Below are 17,910 nucleotides of genomic sequence, written 5' to 3' on the forward strand. Positions count from 1 at the left end.
AAAAAAATGCATAAAGAAAATATTGCTCATTCATCCCCTCGCATAATTTCTCTTCAGTCAAATGATGTCCCTCCACTTCTAGGTAGTTTCCCCCCAATATGCTCCAAGTAGATTAGCACCGGCACACATAATTACATTTAATTTTTGCACTTATTGTGCAGTTTTCTTTGCATGTGACAATTATGCTTGCTGATTAGGAAATTAATTCATGACTAACTTGCATGTTGTTTCAAATAGTGTTTGCAGCTGCTAAAGAATCTGGCAGGAGGTACATAAAACAAGCTCCTTTTTTTTAACTCCTCACATTTTGTGTCGCTTCAGCTATGTCTTTTTGCTGCTTGCTGAGTTAATTCATGATACAGTAGCTGCCCACTCAACCTGTGCCTTCCATCTGGGTTACTAGGTTACTTTCTCTGCCTGCTGCTACCCCATCTCTGCTGCCTAGTTCCTACACTGATACAGTGGTACCTCGGGTTACATACGCTTCAGGTTACAGACGCTTCATGTTACAGACTCCGCTAACCCAGAAATAGTACCTTGGGTTAAGAATTTTGCTTCAGGATGAGAACAGAAATCATGCAGCGGCGGCACAGTGGCAGTGGTAGGCCCCATTAGCTAAAGTGGTGCTTCAGGTTAAGAACAGTTTCAGGTTAAGAACGGACCTCCAGAACAATTAACTTCTTAACCTGAGGTACCACTGTACACCTTTCCTTTAACAACTTTAACAAAGAGTACTATTTTAAAACTGGCAACATGGGGACCAGACCCACATATACTTAAAAGAGTTTAGACATAGAGAACACCCATTTAAATCAAGTCCACTGGTTTCAGTTGGTTTCTACATAGAGTATGATTTAGTCGGCTATCACTCATAGTCTTACAGATGACGGGATTTCTGCAATCAAGCTACCCATGTGTTAATCTGTTTTCTGGCAGATTATCTCCTGGTGATAGATGGCACCTGTGGAATCTAAAGGAGGCTGAGATTTGCTGGGAGTCTCTTGTGTGAGACAGTGTGAGAACCAGCGTGGTGTAGTGGTTAAGAGTGGTAGTCTCGTAATCTGGTGAACCGGGTTCGCGTCTCCGCTCCTCCACCTGCAGCTGCTGGGTGACCTTGGGCCAGTCAGTGGCGTAGCGTGGGTTGTCAGCACCCGGGGCAAGGCAAGTAATTTGCGCCCCCTAACCCGTGGATTTGCGCCCCCTAACCTGTGGATTTGCCCTAACCCCAGATGTTGCGCCCGGTGCGGCTGGCCCCCCCTGCACCCCCCACGCTACGCCACTGGGGCCAGTCACACTTCTCTGAAGTCTCTCAGCCCCACTCACCTCACAGAGTGTTTGTTGTGGGGGAGGAAGGGAAAGGAGAATGTTAGCCGCTTTGAGACTCCTTAAAGGGAGTGAAAGGCGGGATATCAAATCCAAACTCTTCTTCTTCTTCTTCTTGTTCACTTGGGCAAGATAATCTGGGCTCGCTCCAGTTCATGGGTATAGCCAGGGGACAGAGAGGGGCTGCTGCTCTCCCAAATCAAGTGAATCAATAAAAAATACTTAACTAACTGAGGTTCTGTCCCCCTAACACAAAGCCTGCCCCCCACATAAATCCTAGCTACATCCGTGCTCCAGTCTGAGGATGAGCTATGGCATCTTCTCTCTCCTGAAGTTGGCTCCCTGCAGCTGAGTTTCCTGAGTGTGCAATGGAAGGCTGCTGCTGCACAGGTTCCTTTGATTCTTTCTCATGGCTTGTTCTCTCCTTGGATCAGTGTATGTTCACATGGCTTTGGACGTCAGCTTTCCTCTACTCTTTATTCTGTAATTCTCTTTGCTGTATCCAAACTTGCTCACCCATATCCCACTTAGTTTGGGTAGGTGCCTTAATTTGTGTTCTGCTATAAATTCAACTTATCCGTTGTGTCCTTGTTGGCTGTTGAAATTTGACTCACGTGGGCACCAAAGTGTTGACCCCTCAGTCCCTGTGCTTGACTACAAACTTTGCGAAGGTGCATCCAGGATGGCTAGATAGAGATCAGGTGTGTCCATGATATGCTGGTTCATGGGATGACTTAGATATGAACCACTCCTTGCTCTCCTGGCTTTCTTCAAAATTTTCTTAGCCATATATTGTTGCACATATGTGAAGATGTTTCTGTGTCAGAGTGTGCTGCATGTTCATTACAGTTTTCTAATTCATATAACAACAATTGTGTAGTAGATCAAGCTGGAGGAGCGAATCAGAATGAAAAATGTACTCATCCATGAAACTCACTGGACATTCTAAATACTGTAAGACTATAAAGCCTTGTTGGATCAGATCAAAGGCATGTCTAGTTCAGAATCTTGTTTTCACAGTGGCCAACCAGATGCACATGGGAAGCCTGCAAGTAGGACTTGAGTGCAATAGCACTCTCCCTACTTGTGATTCCCAGCAATTGGTATATACTGTACTGCCTTCAACGGGGGAGACAGAACATAGCCATCATGGATAGTAGCCATTGACAGCCTTATTACCCATGATTTTGTCTAATTCCATTCCAACTTGGTGGTTCTGGGAGAACATTCCACAATTTACCCATGTGGTGTGTGAAGAAGTATTTCCTTTCATCTTTCAACATTCAGGATGGCCTTGACTTCTAATAGTATGAGAACTATGGTTATCCCCACAACCATTATTTGAGGAAAACAATGTAAGCCCCTTGCTTTGCCAGGACGCCCTGTCTAACTTACGAGAAAATCTGATGAAGCTTCTAAATTGGCCAAGTCATGTATATAAATACCAGGAAACTGGTTTCATCTCTTGCCTGATCAATAGCCCAGTATCCTCTACCTGTTGCACTTCAGTTCTGAGTTTGAGTTATAGGTTGTAGAAATAACCTGGACTGAAAATACCCATCCCATATTGGGATTTGGATATGATTGTCATCCAAATCCCAAACCTGGCCCCAACACTACTAAACAAATCTGCACTGATTTTAAAATACTGATTCACACACACTGAGAGGTGTAATAGCAGGGTTATTCAATGGATGATAAGTCCATATAGCAACCAGTGGTCAAATCCACAGTGTTTTCCATCTGTAAGATTTTCTGAAATATATTCACACATTTGCCTATGACTAATTGATTTACTTGTGCTGGTGAAAAAGGGCCGGTAAATTATTTCAAATAATTTTCAATTAGGAAGCCTTGGGAAATCTAAACAATATTTTTGACCATCACTTTGTTTTGCTACAAAAAACCCTCTTCCTTTCATTAAGCCTGCCTTTAAAACCAAGTGTACACTTATAAAGCAGATAAGGTTTTATGATGGCAATTTACCATATCCACATAGAGGGTTGCATTTGGTAGATAAGGTGCCAGAAAATCAACAGATGTTCACACTAATTGAACTGCCTTCCTGCTGGTGATCTCAGTCGAATCCCATACTAATTATCTCTTTATACATATTCTAAATAGGATCTATTCTTCTGCATGTGAAATGGCTTCAGAACACAATAGGGATTTACAGTCTAGTGTTGCCTGGTTTCTCAGTTTTTGCCTTGCTAAGTGATAAGACTGGTTCTGCCAGAAGGGGATGGGAGGCCACTAGCCTCTAGGTAGGGATGGATCCACAAATCAGCCTCTCCAGACCAATGTATTATTGATATCATTCCTATATGCTGTATACTTCCCTGACATATTTGCATGGAAGTGTGGGTTACAGTGGTACCTCGGGTTAAGTACTTAATTTGTTCCGGAGGTCCATTCTTAACCTGAAACTGTTCTTAACCTGAAGCACCACTTTAGCTAATGGGGCATCCAGCTGCTGCCATGCAGCTGGAGCACAATTTCTGTTATCATCCTGAATCAAATTTCTTGACCCAAGGTACTATTTCTGGGTTAGCGGAGTCTGTAACCTGAAGCATATGTAACCCGAGGTACCACTGTATATACTACTTGGAATGAAGGACCAGATGGCAACCTCACCATGTCCTAAAGCCAACAGAACTAGTAGTTGACTCATACATGCCAACACCTTCCACCACCCTTGAGCAGCAGTTCAGATCGGAGGCTACAGAGCAGGCTGAGCAGCACACACAGTGTGTTCTCCAACAGCTCACCACCGCTGCCTCAGTCTCCCCAGTGGAAGAGCTGGTCCTGACCTAGCTCAAGGAAAGTTCTCAAAGGTGATAGCTGTACAAGAGCAAATTCATTCATGCATATGCAGCACTTTTCAGTGACTCCCTACAAATTTGCTACACTTTCTTGCTACTAATTCTTGCTACTAATTCCCCTTCTGTTGAATCAACACTTAATCCCCGCTCTGGTTTGTTGTGTTCATTTCTCCCCATCAAGAAACAGGCATTCGAGAACTGACCAACGATGACCTGCCATATTCAGATCTATTGTTCCTGACTATTAAGGGATGAAACACATTCCGGTACACACACTCCACTTGGGAGAATCGGGAAACGAAGAAGCGCCAGCAATGGGCCGATATGCGTAAAAGGCCCTTCCGAGGAAACCCTGAATGTCAACTTTCCGTTTATCTTCCTCGGCTCCTATCCCCTTTGCGCGCAGGGCTGCTTTCACACACATACGTCTCTCCAGTCTCTCTCTCGTCCAAAGCCCGAGAGCCGGCCTGGGCGCACATGCGCACTGTGAGGGAGCCGCGGCCGCCGCATCTCCTCCACGAGCACATGGCCCTCTTGGAAAGGCGGAATGTGCCGCAACGTCCCGCTGGAAGAACTACCTACGAGGGTGGGGTGCGGCCGAGGGAACCGGCGGCCGGGAAGTCGCTGCGCTTTGTTCTGGAACAAAAGCCTCCGGGCTGGGTTGCGCGCTACCGGGGGGTGGGGGTGGGGGGGCACCTCCGAGCGGCGGCGGGGGCGGCGGCGGAGAGCCTCCCTCCGGCGGGAGAGAAGGCGCACGCTCCGCACAGGCTGAGGGAAGAGCGGGAGGGGGCAGTGGCGTAGCGTAGCGTGGGGGGTGGGGGTGGGGGGCCGGCCGCACCGGGCGCAACATCTGGGGTTAGGGCAAATCCACGGGTTAGGGGGCGCAAATCCACGGGTTAGGGGGCGCAAATCCACGGGTTAGGGGGCGCAAATTATTTGCCTTGCCCCGGGTGCTGACAACCCACGCTACGCCACTGGGAGGGGGAGGAGATGCCCGCCGCCGCGCTCTGGCGTGCTGCTGCTGCTGCTGCTGCTGCTGCAGACTGCGCTGCGCCAAGGGAGGGGCGGCTCTTCTCGCCCTGCCTTTCCCGCGCCCGCCCCCTCCCCCCTCCGAGTCTTTAAACGCCCCTGCATAGGAAGAGCCGCGCACATGTCCCTTCTCCCTCGCGCAGAAATATATATTTAAATAGCTCGATACCATACACACACACAAGCGCGCGCGCGCGCGCGTCCGACCGCCTGCCGGCTCCGCCAGTCGCTGATTCCTCTCGCCGCCCTCCGCCACATTGCAGGGGCTGCCGCTTGTCGAGTCGCCGAAGCAGGCGGGGCACCCCGGGCGCGGAAGGAGGTAAGGCGAGGCGGGGGTGCAGTCAGGAGAGCCCCCGGATCTGGGTGAGAGGGGCAAAGGGGGGGGGGCAGAAATGGCTGGGCTGGAGAGCCTCGTGGTCGCCGAGGAGCGCCACAGACAGGTTTCTTTGATGGGAAGGAGGAGGGATCTTTGCCATCCGTGGACTCTGGATCGATCGAGTGGGGAATAATAATCTTCACCCCCCCCCAAAAGGAAATCTCGTTGGTTTCTGAAGAATGGGCATGGTGTATATTGAGCTAGAGAGATTCGTGGTTTGACTCGGTCGATGGCACTTTCCTCAATGGGTAGTGGCCGGTGCCACGCGCCATCATGTGCAGAAGAAGCCCCCGTGTGTCTGTCTGCAAGGCCGGGCTTGCAGGGATGGCGGAATGAATCCCGGACCAGGCAATAGTCTGGATCCATGGTGGGCACTGCCTGTCGCCCTCGCTTCTTCCAGCACCGTCTCGTACAAGGGAGTCTAGGCATGAGATTCCCCCCCCTCCCTTGTCTCGATCCCTAGTGGCATAGAAAGGCGCAATGATGGCCTCGGCGAAGACGCTATGGGGAAGCGCAGGCTACGTAGCTGGACCCTGGGACCATCACCAGCAGACAGAAAGATGAGCAGCGCATCCTGGGCTCCGGGTACCCAGCATGAACTGAGCATCCTTCTTGGGCGAGGCGTGGCGAGGCAGCGGGCTGGAGGCTGGCCAGAGGGAAAGAGGAAAAGAAGAGCCATGTAGGTTAGCAGGATTTTGAGGTAGCGCTGCTGTCTGTGTTGTGCCCCCCGCCCCGCCCTCAATATATCCATCTGCCCAATGCAAATCGATTTCGTTCCTATCTGGCGATCCTGCTGTAAGAAAGTAGCATCTCCATATCCTCTCACCCTCTTGGCAGTCTTGCCAAGCGTGGCCCGAAATCCTCGTGCTCGTTTATTTTCCTTTTGTGGGAGGAGGTGAAGGTGTGTGTTTGGATCGCCCGTAGAAGGAATCCGGCATTTTACGCAATGACGCGTGGCGGGCATTTTACTTCCTTTCATTGCCATCGGGTGGGAAAGCGGGCCATTTCAAGCCCCCCCCCCATCAGGCTGAACTTAATGCCTGATGAACTTGCGCCCCCCACCCCCCAATCCACACCGCCTGTGGATTTGTGATGGTTAAGGAGAGGTGCACCCCCGCGCTTCGCTCGCTCGGAGGAACGGACTCGCACGCAGAGCTATTTGGGTGTCTCCGGAGCTTATTACGAGGAAACGGGTGTGAATTGGGCAGGCGATCCTTGTCGATCCGAGAGGATGAGGCACGCCTCTCCAAGGACGCCTGCATCGCTTCCCAGAGCTTTCATTTAATAGCAGGTGGAAAGTGGGAGAGAGAGGATAACTAGGCACAAAGGGACGGGGTTTGCTTTGTTTTTGTTTTTTTCTGGAATCGGGAAGAGGAATAAAGACCAACCCTTTCCGAGGTGTCTGAAGGGGAAGAGCTCCAGTGGCTGATGCTCTGCTCTCCATGACATGTAACCGGTGACAATTCGCTACAAGGACACGCTCTGCTTTCCTAGTGCATCCCTAATCCCAGCCTGCTTGGAGTAATTGTGGGCGGGCGCAAGCCTGGCACGGGGTGACGTCACCATGTTTGGGTGTGTATGTTAATGAGGAGCCCTGCTCGCTGTCTACAGAGCTTGCTTTTTCCTTTTTTGCGGTATTGTGAACCTCACCCCTTTTATAGTTCCCAAATAAAGGGAATATATTTTTCTTTCTTTCTGCAATTACCATGTTGCTATAGACCCCGTTTTTTTCAGTGATGCCTGTTGTCTACTTAGGGGTATTCCAAAACAGGCTTGTGTTGCTATTGTTTGGCATGACTTGTAAGCCTTCAGAACGACCCAGTATGTATTTGCTACGAGCTGTGCCTGTCTAGGAATTTTATATATATAATTTATATATATTTATTACTGAAGGAAATTTACAATACAAAACCACACACATATGTATTATCTTATCTTAGAATGCAATTATATAAATCAATTTAATATATAATCACACAATTATTTCTCGCTTTCTCTTTTTCTCTCTCTGTGCATACATATTTGCCACCAATAAGATGAGAAAGACTTGACTTGAATCCTTACTGTGCAGTCCTGTGAATGTTAGAAGTTCCATTGTGCTCAATGAACCTTACTTCCTAGTAAATACATTTACCTGTAAGTCTCAATAAGGTCAGCTGGGCTTACTGTTGAGTAGAGGTGTGCAGGACTGTGTTGTTAGTTGTTTCTCCATTCACACAAGGAAGGGGGCAATTTCTGCTCAGCAGCTGCACTATATCATACACCATTCCGAAGGGCTCCCCAGTCTGCAGGAGCAGATTTTCAGGGAACACAGGTTGCTCCAGGGGGGATGTGGGCAATAAGAAAGCCACATCCTGTGTTGGTGAACTGTGTACCATTCACAGAAAGGAGGCTACAATTGAAGCTGTTATAAACAGACCCACCTCTCACTGATAAGATGTAAAATGGTTCAGTTTATTAAAGAGTTTTGATTTTCCTGGGCAACATTAATGTCTTGTTTTTAAGTTATTGCATTCAATGGCAGTCAGTGAGGGACAAATGAGCCATTTTAGATAGTATTTAGCATTGATAAATACTTATCATAGTGGGGTTATAAGATGTATATGTTGAAGAAAATTGAGACTTGAAAATAAGAAGGTACTTGCTATGTCCATCTGAAGACACGGCAGTTAAATTTTGCCTCTCTTGTGATGTGTTTAAAGTAGAAAATTGATGACATAAGTCTAAGATATTTCATCAGATCTTATGCTATGCTGTGACAATGCACTAAGATTTGTTGGGGATTTCCCTTACTCTGTAATGGAAGGAAATTGAAAGAGAAAGATTTTACTTCCTATGAAAAAGCAGATTATTCTGCAAACATAGCATGAAATTGCATCAGCAGTTTGCTTTCATCAGCTTATATACTTGCTTTTGAAGATCTGTTCACTAGAATTATAGCATCAATATTCTTGGTATCAGCAAGAATATATGGTTACTAATTGTTAAGCATGATCCTGCCAAAATGTCACTTTGCTCTTCCCTTGTAATTACAGGTAATTCAGATAATAGTTGTTAGGCACTATTATTATCTGGAATACCGGGAAGCGTTGTGTTTTTTCTTTTTAATACACACCCACATTCCTTTGAGCCTGAACAGTTGCAAATTCAGGAAGCAATTTTAACCTAGGAGACAAAACTGCAAGCTACTGTATGCATGAACTAGTGAGCAACTGATGCAACATCACATCTCCTCTCCACCCCAAAGTTACCATATTTTTCGCTCTATAAAACGCACCAGACCACAAGACGCACCTAGTTTTTGGAGGAGGAAAACAAGAAAAAAAATATTATGAATCTCAGAAGCCAGAACAGCAAGAGGGATCGCTGCGCAGTGAGAGCAGCAATCCCTCTTGCTGTTCTGGCTTCTGTGATAGCTGTGCAGCCTGCATTCGCTCCATAAGACGCACACATTTCCACTTACTTTTTAGGAGGGAAAAAGTGAGTCTTATAGAGCAAAAAATGTGGTATCTGTCTTCTTTTCTTATACAGAATCTAAACTGTTCCTTTCAGATTTCTTTCCCCCCAAACTTTTAAAAGTTAGAAACATACCAAGAAAGATGAATATGGCCTGGTATAAGTAGTGATTTGAGTTGGACCCTTCTACAATGCTTTTGCAAATGTTAGTTTTATTAAAATGCAGTGGCTCAATAATTCCCTCTCCCCCTGCAAAAAGGAAGAGAAGAACAGAAGCTAACAGGATCTAGGGGAGACTTGACCCTTGTGATAGGTGTGTTCTCCATCCTATTGGATCACTGAACCACTGCCTTTCTGGCAGAAGCCAAGTCACCTAAGCTGATTCTTTTCTAACTCCATCATCAAATTGATATGATGGAGTATCTCAAATTACTATCATGCGCTTCCAGGCACCTTTCTCAGCAGGTTTCTGGAACAGGTGCAGGGAACCATTTTCAACCTGAGGGCTGTGTTACCTATTGGGCCACCTTCAGGGCATGGGTGAGGCAAACCATGACAGTGGAAGGCTCCAGATGCAGAAAATGGGTGGTGACATCGGTTAAATGTGGGCAGGACCAGAAGCAAAAAGTGGGTGGAGCAACAGATATAACTCTTAACTATGTGTTGTAAGCTGCATTCCAGCCATGCAGAAGTCATACATTTCTACACACACCACCACCACCCATCTCTCCACCCATCCAAGCAAGAAGCATTATCCTAGTTCATGGATGCATCCCAGCCAGGCCAAAGCTGTTGAGTGTTGACCAGTGTCTTTGAGGGGCATGGCTTGGGAAGAGTTTGGAGGGCATTTGACCTCTGAGCCTGGGAATCCCTTCCTCTTCCCTAGAATATAGGCATGAATATCAACTAATGAAGAACTAAAAATGGGCACTTTTAATCAGGCAAATAGGTTTTTTTTATCCTGTAAAAATACATATTTCGCAATAAAGCAATGCTGTGGTAATAGTTTTATTCTTATACTCAAATAATGTCAGTTATGGGTTGTTGTTTTTTTAAGTTTAGGCATTACTTGTCTCCTTTTTCATTGATTGCTTCTTTCTTTTGTTTCATTCTCTGATGATTGGATTCTAATTGTCATGGGAACTGTGTTTTGTCCACATTTTAATTAGGTCATCTTTGCTTTGTTGGTGTTGTACTTCTCGCCCCAATTTTATAATACCTGAATTCTTTCCCCTGAAACAGCAGGTATAGCAACAGTATGCTTGGGGGAGAGGCACAACATGCTTCTTAATTAAATATATTTTGCAGCAGTGTCTTTATGCTCCAATTTTAGAAGTTGGCATTGTGTGCACCACTCACATGAGCTGCTTTGCTGCAGACTTGATATCTTGACTCAGATTTAAAGCTGGCCTCTGACTCTACCCTATGCCTTCCCAACTCTCACATGCAGCAAAAGCGGGCATAGAGTGGCTTGCTTGCACTCTGATTGGCTCTCCCAAGTTCTTCTGTATTGGACTTCGAGTTACCAGTGTATTCCAGGATATGGGGCAAGACCAACTTGTGGAGGGAGGGGAGTTATGTACATATCGGACCACTCCATAATCCGTAGACTAGGAGGAAAGGGGTATTGGTAAATGGTGCAATATATTAGCATCCCTATAGTAGATGAAAACATGCAGACTCCCTCTTTTCCACTTGACCTCCAAGATAACATCTATAAATAATGTACAGTCATACCTTGGTTTTCAAATGCCTTGTGAGTTGAACGTTTTGGCTCCCGAACGCCACAAACCCAGAAGTGACTGTTACAGTTTGTGAACTATTTTTGGAAGCTGAACGTCTGACGGTGCTTCCGCGGTTTCTGGTTGGCTGCAGGAGCTTCCGCTTTGGTTTTCAAAGTTTTTGGAAGTTGAACGGACTTCCGGAACGGATTCCATTCAACTTCCAAAGAACGACTGTATCACAGAAGAAATCTTCAGCAAGGCACCCTTTAGCACCAGGGTAGAAAAGCCTGATTACCTGAGGGAATTGGGGAGCCATTTAGCTGCTGCCATCCCAGACTCTTTTCTGTCCACTTCCTAGTCTAAGATAGTTATTCAAGTAGGCAGTTAGCATCACATCTAGTTCCCATCACATCTAGCGTTCAAGAATCAAGACAGGGCAAAGGAGCAAAGGGGCCTTGCTTAGAACTAGGAAAGATGCGATAGAAACTAGAACAGCAGCTTAATTTCTATCCATCTCCCCAGTTATCATGGCCTTTGGAGGAGACAGAGTTAGAGTTCCCTGAGAAAAGGCACTGAATGGGACCCAAATGATGGGCAGGGGACCCATGTTCTCAAAGGCACTTTGCTGCTGGGGAATTCCGATGATGGATGTGGATGATGGGATGGAATTTCCTTATTATTTTATATGTGCTTTTTAAAATGCCTTCACAGAATTGGCTGCATTTGCTTTACTCTGCATAGATTGTGGGTATGGAGACCCTTCTTGGCTGCTGTGCTGCTGCCATGCTTTTGAAAGGAGGAGGGGTCAGTTTAGACTGGGCTGAGGCAATAGTTCCTAACGGTGCTGGCAGCAGTTTTGTGGAGCTGTTGTTGGCTGTGGTATCCATGTTCTTCATTGTCCTTCAGAAGAAAAAAAAACTAATTCAGAAGTCTCCATAGAACCTCAAGCTGCATTCAAAGCTAAATTACAGAACCCCAACCCGTGATGCTGAAATCAACATATGTGTGCCTTTTTGCATGCAAATGTTGTGGGCATCTGTCAGAACTGTTACATTCACCCAGCTCCGTGCCAGAGGTAGTTTTGAAACTAGACTTACTACACTTACTGAAATTATTAACGATGTGATAGCTACCTATGTACTCATAGAAGTGTTCACAAAGCATGTAAGAAGAAAACAAAACAGTATGAGACTACTTTTCTCCCTCACCGTTCAAGAAAAGGTTTCTTTCTTCGTTTCTCCTAGAACTGAAACTGACATAGATTAGAAGCTGTGTATGGGATTAGTCACTAGGGGGGCTGGCAACCTTTTTAGGGCCCTGTGGTACATTTGCAAACCAGCAAATCTTTCATGTGCAGCCTGCGCATACCACCACACCACACACATGCATGTGCAGATACCACCACACTCACTCTCCCCACCATAAATTAAGCTTGAAAAATGTGTTTTCACTTTTTTCAAAGCATCATGGGGCCAAACTTTCTGGAGGCTGCTGCAGCAGTTAACCTTCTCTTCCCAGCTGTAATCTTCAGGAAGTTTGCCCCACACTGCAACAAATAGGCTCACTGGAAAGCTTTCTCTTGGGATGAATAGAAGGCTTTTCCAAGTCTCATTAAAGCAGGGGAGGGGTGATTTGGTCACAGCTGGGGACATAAGGGCTCTCTGTCCCCTCCCATGCCATAACTGGGTCTGAAGGCCTCTTTCAGTCCCCATTTCAGCAGGTGGTGGGCTGGGAGCAGGATCCTGCAGGCACTAGGGCAGGCTGATGTGAAAGCTGATGCAAGAGAGTCACCAAGTTTCTTCACAGTTGTGAGGCAGCTATGACCGGTGCTCTTAGGAGAGGAATCAGTAGCATGAGCAATGGGGATTATTCTTAGCCAAGGTTGTCTCACTTCCCCTTGCATTAGACCAAAAGAAAAAAAAAGTTCGTCCTGGACCTAAAGAACCGTGCCCACACACTGAGAGAAACGTGGGAAGCACCAGATCCAGCAATTTCATCCAAGTGCTGGATGAAGTGAATGAGTGCTGATAACAGAAGGAACTCTGATCCTCCAAACTGGAATGATGGGCATGGAATTTGTATGCTTGCTGTCTCATTCCCAAGGAAAACCCTTGTAAGTGGAGATCCTGCAGCCTCTTAAGAAACCAGCTTGACTTGCTTCCTGTCTTGACAGTTTCTTTTTTTAAAAAAAAATATAATTTTTATTAACAGGACAATCAAAACACATTAGTTCCAAATTATACAGCCAGATTTTTATTTTTTTGTTGGGGGTACCCATACTTCAAGCTCCGAACAGGGGTCCAAACATCACTTATATTGCTGCTTTAATTAGACAGTTCTATCCACTTCTGTCCAGATAGTCTCTTTGTTACTTTCCTCATCTTCTTGTTGTTATCATATATTCCTTTCTTTGCGATCTCTGATAATCTTCACAAGCGGGTTGAAAACAAACATCCTCAGTGTGGGTTTTACATTCTCCAAAAATCATATCACATAAGGACAGACGCCATTTCCACACCTCCGTAAAGAACTTTCCCTCAGTCTGTCCGTTGATTTTCCCAGGCTTGCCAAGCATATCTCAGAGGGCTCTGCCAGGTCTAGGTCACATTCTGATCACCATTCACATTCCGATGACCCTGGTCCTCCTCCCCCCGTCCTTCTTAGGCAAGCCTGTCTTGGCAAGACACCATTTAAAACTGCGTCATAAAACTTTCCTCCATTCTCCGATGTTTACCAATCCTCTCTTTGATCAATAATTCACTCCACACAGTTCTTGAATTCCTGCTTGTGATTAATAAATTGCAACGATTCTTCTCTCTGGGGTGGAGGGTTATTAATACTCACATAAGGCAAAAAAAAGAAAAGTTTTTCGCTCCACCCCCTTTCTGTTTCACTCCAAACATACCAGTCTTTTAATGGTGATTCATCACTTGATTTATTTGTCCCACCTGTCGCTCCGCTCACAGAGATCCATTAATCAGCAGTCTTAACTCCCAATCTTTGCTTGATGTATGTGCTTTAGCTTCTTTCCAATTATATATTTTCAATTATATATTTTGAGCTAAAGCGAACCAGTGCGCTGATTGGAGACAGCGTCAGGAAGAGCCAACTTCACCCGAGGGCTTGTGCCAAGTGTCCACACCCCCTTCTTTTGAATCCGGGGGTGAATTATGGACACCGCTGGCAAGGCAGTCCCCCCATCTCCTTGGAAGGGCCGGGAAGGCTGCAAACTTCCCATAGCAGTCTCTTAATTACCGTATTTTTCGCCCTATAGGACACACTTTTTCCCCTCCAAAAATGAAGGTGAAATGTTTGTGCGTCCTATGGGGCGAATGCAGGCTTTCGCTGAAGCCTGGAGAGCGAGAGGGGTCGGTGCGCACCCCTCAAGCTCGGGGGACAGCGGGGAGGTGCATCGCGCCTTTCCTGCTGTCCCCCGACTTGGTTAGAAGGCTGGCGGGGGGGAGAAGCCTGCTCCTCCCCGTCACCAGCCCTGCAAACTCGGGGGACAGTGGGAGGCGCAGCGCGCCTTTCCCGCTGTCCCCCAACTTGGTTAGAAGGCTGGCGGGGGGGAGAAGCCTGCTGCTCCCCGTCGCCAGTCCCTCAAACTCGGGGGACAGTGGGAGGCGCAGCGTGCCTTTCCCGCTGTCCCCCAACTTGGTTAGAAGGCTGGCGGAGGGCTTCCCCCTCCCCCAGCCCCGCAAGCTCCCAGAGCGATGCCAAAGCTGCACGCAGCTTCGGCATCGCTCTGGGTCCCGTTCTGGGGGCTGGGGGAGGGGGAAGCTCTGCTTTCCCTGCCCCCAGCTGTAGCACCCTGCTTGTGGTTAACGCTTAGCTGGAATGAAATATTCAACGCAGCAATAGAGAAATTAAAATAGTAATTTATTTGTCAGACAAATAAATAAGAGGCACAGTGGTACATGGTTACCAAGCTCTGGCCTGGCCTCCTGCCATTCTGGCCAGCACTTATATTCCCTTAATCCAGCCCCCTTTGCTCCTCCTGTGGCTGCCTCTGTCCAATCAGCCTGGTTGAAATTCCTATTGGCTGTTTGCTAGAGCCAATCACAAAAGATACACCCACAAAAGATACACCCACTTCCTTGCCCTTATATGGGAGACAAAGAGCTATATATAAATGACAAATAAGTAATAATATATCTTACATGGAATCTTAATTACCAGCTCACCTCTTGCCCTTCTTGCCCTATTGCCTTCTAAAACAAATGGTTTAATCTTACATTTTTATGTTCAACAGATGTCAAGGATCTTGAGTTTCACATAAACATTGAAAGATTTCCTTCATTTAATGTTTCTAAACAAAATGCCTGACAACTATATATCAAGACTGCCCGGATGGCGTCTTCTGTCTGGCAAGGGGGGGGCTGGTGGCTGACTTAATTTCAGGATAAATACAACTCTTACAACCATATGAAATAAGAATCTAGCATTCCTTAAATCCTTTGCATAATTACATTTAAGCCAATATATTTAAGCTAATATATTTCATACATTTATCATAGGTAGCCTCTTAAAAGAATAAAGCTTCTCAAAGTGAAAAGGAAGGAACTCAATAAAACACAGCTTTTAAAAGAAGCCTCTTCAAAAATGTTCTCTTTTTCTGTCAGCTAAATGTTTTTCCCTTTTGCTCCTGGCCTTTCAACCTTAGAAAGAAGATCTGGCTCATTTTACTGGGAGGCACATTGGTATTATCTTTCCCCATTCCTAATGGTGTTTTCTCAGCCTTGGGGCAGCATATGTAATTCTCCCTTTTTATGACTTTGAGAATTGTTTTTCTACTATAAATCAATGGGGCCCTTCTTGTCTTAGGAGGAAAAACATCTTGCCAAGGTTCTTTTAGGCAGCTGGTCTTTTGCCTGGCATGAAACATTTGAAAATCCTTTTTTTAAGCTCATTTTTAAAATGCAAGCCCTGATTAAACATATAGAAGCTTTGATAAAAATGCAGGCTTATGATTAGATGCCTCATTCCCCCCTTTCAAGCTCAAGGACCTTCATCCCAAGTGTCCTTGATAGCTTGACCTTCATCACATTCCTGAGGTAAAGCTCTGTATAGGGCCATGATATGAGGTAGAGTTTCATTTGAAACCATCTTGCTAATTGTACTTCTAAAACATGAAATGATACATGGCATCATACATAAAACCAATACTACTACTGTCAAGAAAAACAAGCAAGACAATAGTATCCCTTTGAGTCCTGTGACATTAGGTAACCAATTGGTGAGCCATCCCATATCCCATCCTTCCCATGTTTGTACTGGGACATGTGCTATATTCTCCATCTTTGTGGCCAACACACGGATTGCCTCACCATTATCAGAAATGTTAAAGCAACAGGCATTCCCTGTCAAGTTCAAGACTCCACATAGGCCTCCCTGCCTGGCAAGTACATAATCCATTCCCATTTTCAGCTGCAAAATGGCGGCTCTACTTTCATCCAACTGTTGTGCAATAAGTCTCAAACTTTGGGCCGTTGCATTGGTTACAAGTTCCACTACTGCTTGCAATCGAATTATTCTGTTTAGATTATAAATAGGATCCCGTGCCCCTTGTATGAGCTCACCAGGATTCCAGGAGGCAGGATCATAATAGGCTATAATGCGCTCTGGCGGCCAATCATCAGTACCGCTCCAACTTTGGGTACTTCCTCCTGCTATATGAGAAATATCAGCATTCCTTCGTGTTCGCCTGGCCGAACTAGTGGGCATAATCCACATTGGTGGTAATACCCAACCCAAGAAACAAGTCCCACTCCATTTGGAAGGGAGTTTCTTGTATGCCCATTCTCCACATATCCACCACAACCATCGGGTCTGAGGTTTTTGGTACGGGGAGTACAGAAGGCGAAATACCAAAAGGGGTAGAGAGTTCACAGTGCAGTATGTTAGATTGCCTTTTTCTGTCACAGTTATGTTCCACACCACTTTCCATGCATGAATAAAAGGAGGTGCACAGGGCAAGGCATTCCGAGTTCGATAGGTAGTACCGTGTGCCCAGGTATGACTATTCTTCTTATAATCCCAAGTATAGTGACAATGAGAAGAGCCTATCATGGGAGAATCAGCTGCATCTGATGATTTATGTACACAGAATTCCCCTTGTACAGGTATAACTCGTAATGGTTTAGTTGAGTTCCATCCGGGGAAATTCTGTATTTCAGTTTGGTGTGGCATTTCGCTTACCATACCAATGGCATCTAATGGTATCGGTAATAAGGGCATACCTCCCTCTGAATCATCTGGCCCAAGAGAGCAAACAAGGCAATTGGTCCTATTTGCAACATTAGCTACCATTTCAGCTAAACCTACCCACATATTGTGGTCATGGCTGAATCCATATTTAGCCAATTTGGTCAGATTCAAGGACCCTTCCCCTTCCCAAGGGATCAGGATTAATAATAAAATCATGTTGATGTCTAGTATATGCATTCCTTCCACAAAAGATTACCTTATTATGATAGCAAATATAATTCCCCCAGTGACAGAAATGGGGAACCACCAAGACCAAAACATATATCCCGAGGATCCCCAATGAGTAATATCTCTGATAATTGTTCCACAAGGGGGGGCAGTCAATCAATTGTATTAGAGAATCTTTCCGTTCACAGTCGCTGGTTCAGACGCTCCTCAAGCTTCAGGCGTGCGCAGGTCAGCCAGCTTCCAGGTTGTGGCTGCAGCAGGCCGGTCGTCAAATGTTGCCCGTGACCTAGCCCGTTCCCGGTAGGGCTAGATACAGGGGTTTTTGGAGAGAGTTAGTTTTAAAGGATTAGAGGGGTCACCTTTGCACGTCCAACTGCCTTCAGACTTCTTCAAACGAGAGTGATGAATCCAGGGGGTCACCTCAGCTACCTTCACCGCTGTTGGAGTAGAGAGCAAGACGGTGTAAGGTCCACGCCACTTAGGTGCAAGTGGATCACGTTTCCACTCTTTCACCCATACGCTATCGCCAGCCTGGAACTGATGAATCGGCTCGGCAATGCTGCATGGCGTGCGTTCGAGGGCCCACCTGTTAAGAGAAACAAAAACACGGGAGAGAGATTGCACTTGTTCCTGTGTCACATGATCTCCTATTTGTTTAAGGTCAGCTGGAATATCCTGAACAAAGGAGGGCGGTCTCCCATACAGGAGCTCAAAAGGTGACAACTTAAGTCTTTTTGTGGGTGCA

General features: G+C 46.1%; 1 protein-coding gene across 3 annotated transcripts in view; it reads left to right on the forward strand.

Annotated features, from left to right (window-relative positions):
* Positions 1 to 5,202: 5,202 nt before the first annotated feature.
* SLC6A15 (solute carrier family 6 member 15) overlaps positions 5,203 to 17,910 on the forward strand; it is a 51,851-nt gene continuing 39,143 nt past the window's right edge. Inside the window, exon 1 of one of the 3 annotated variants that reach the window (XM_081878242.1) lies at positions 5,203 to 5,493. The gene's annotated coding sequence lies outside the window, so the exon portion shown is untranslated. Of the gene's footprint in view, positions 5,494 to 6,054; positions 6,234 to 6,883; positions 7,123 to 17,910 lie in introns of those variants that run through there. The other 2 variants (XM_081878243.1, XM_081878244.1) reach the window with 2 other exon arrangements.

This window comes from Podarcis erhardii, assembly GCF_964252035.2.
Source record: "Podarcis erhardii genome assembly, chromosome: 10".
In the NCBI taxonomy this organism is placed as follows: domain Eukaryota; kingdom Metazoa; phylum Chordata; class Lepidosauria; order Squamata; family Lacertidae; genus Podarcis; species Podarcis erhardii.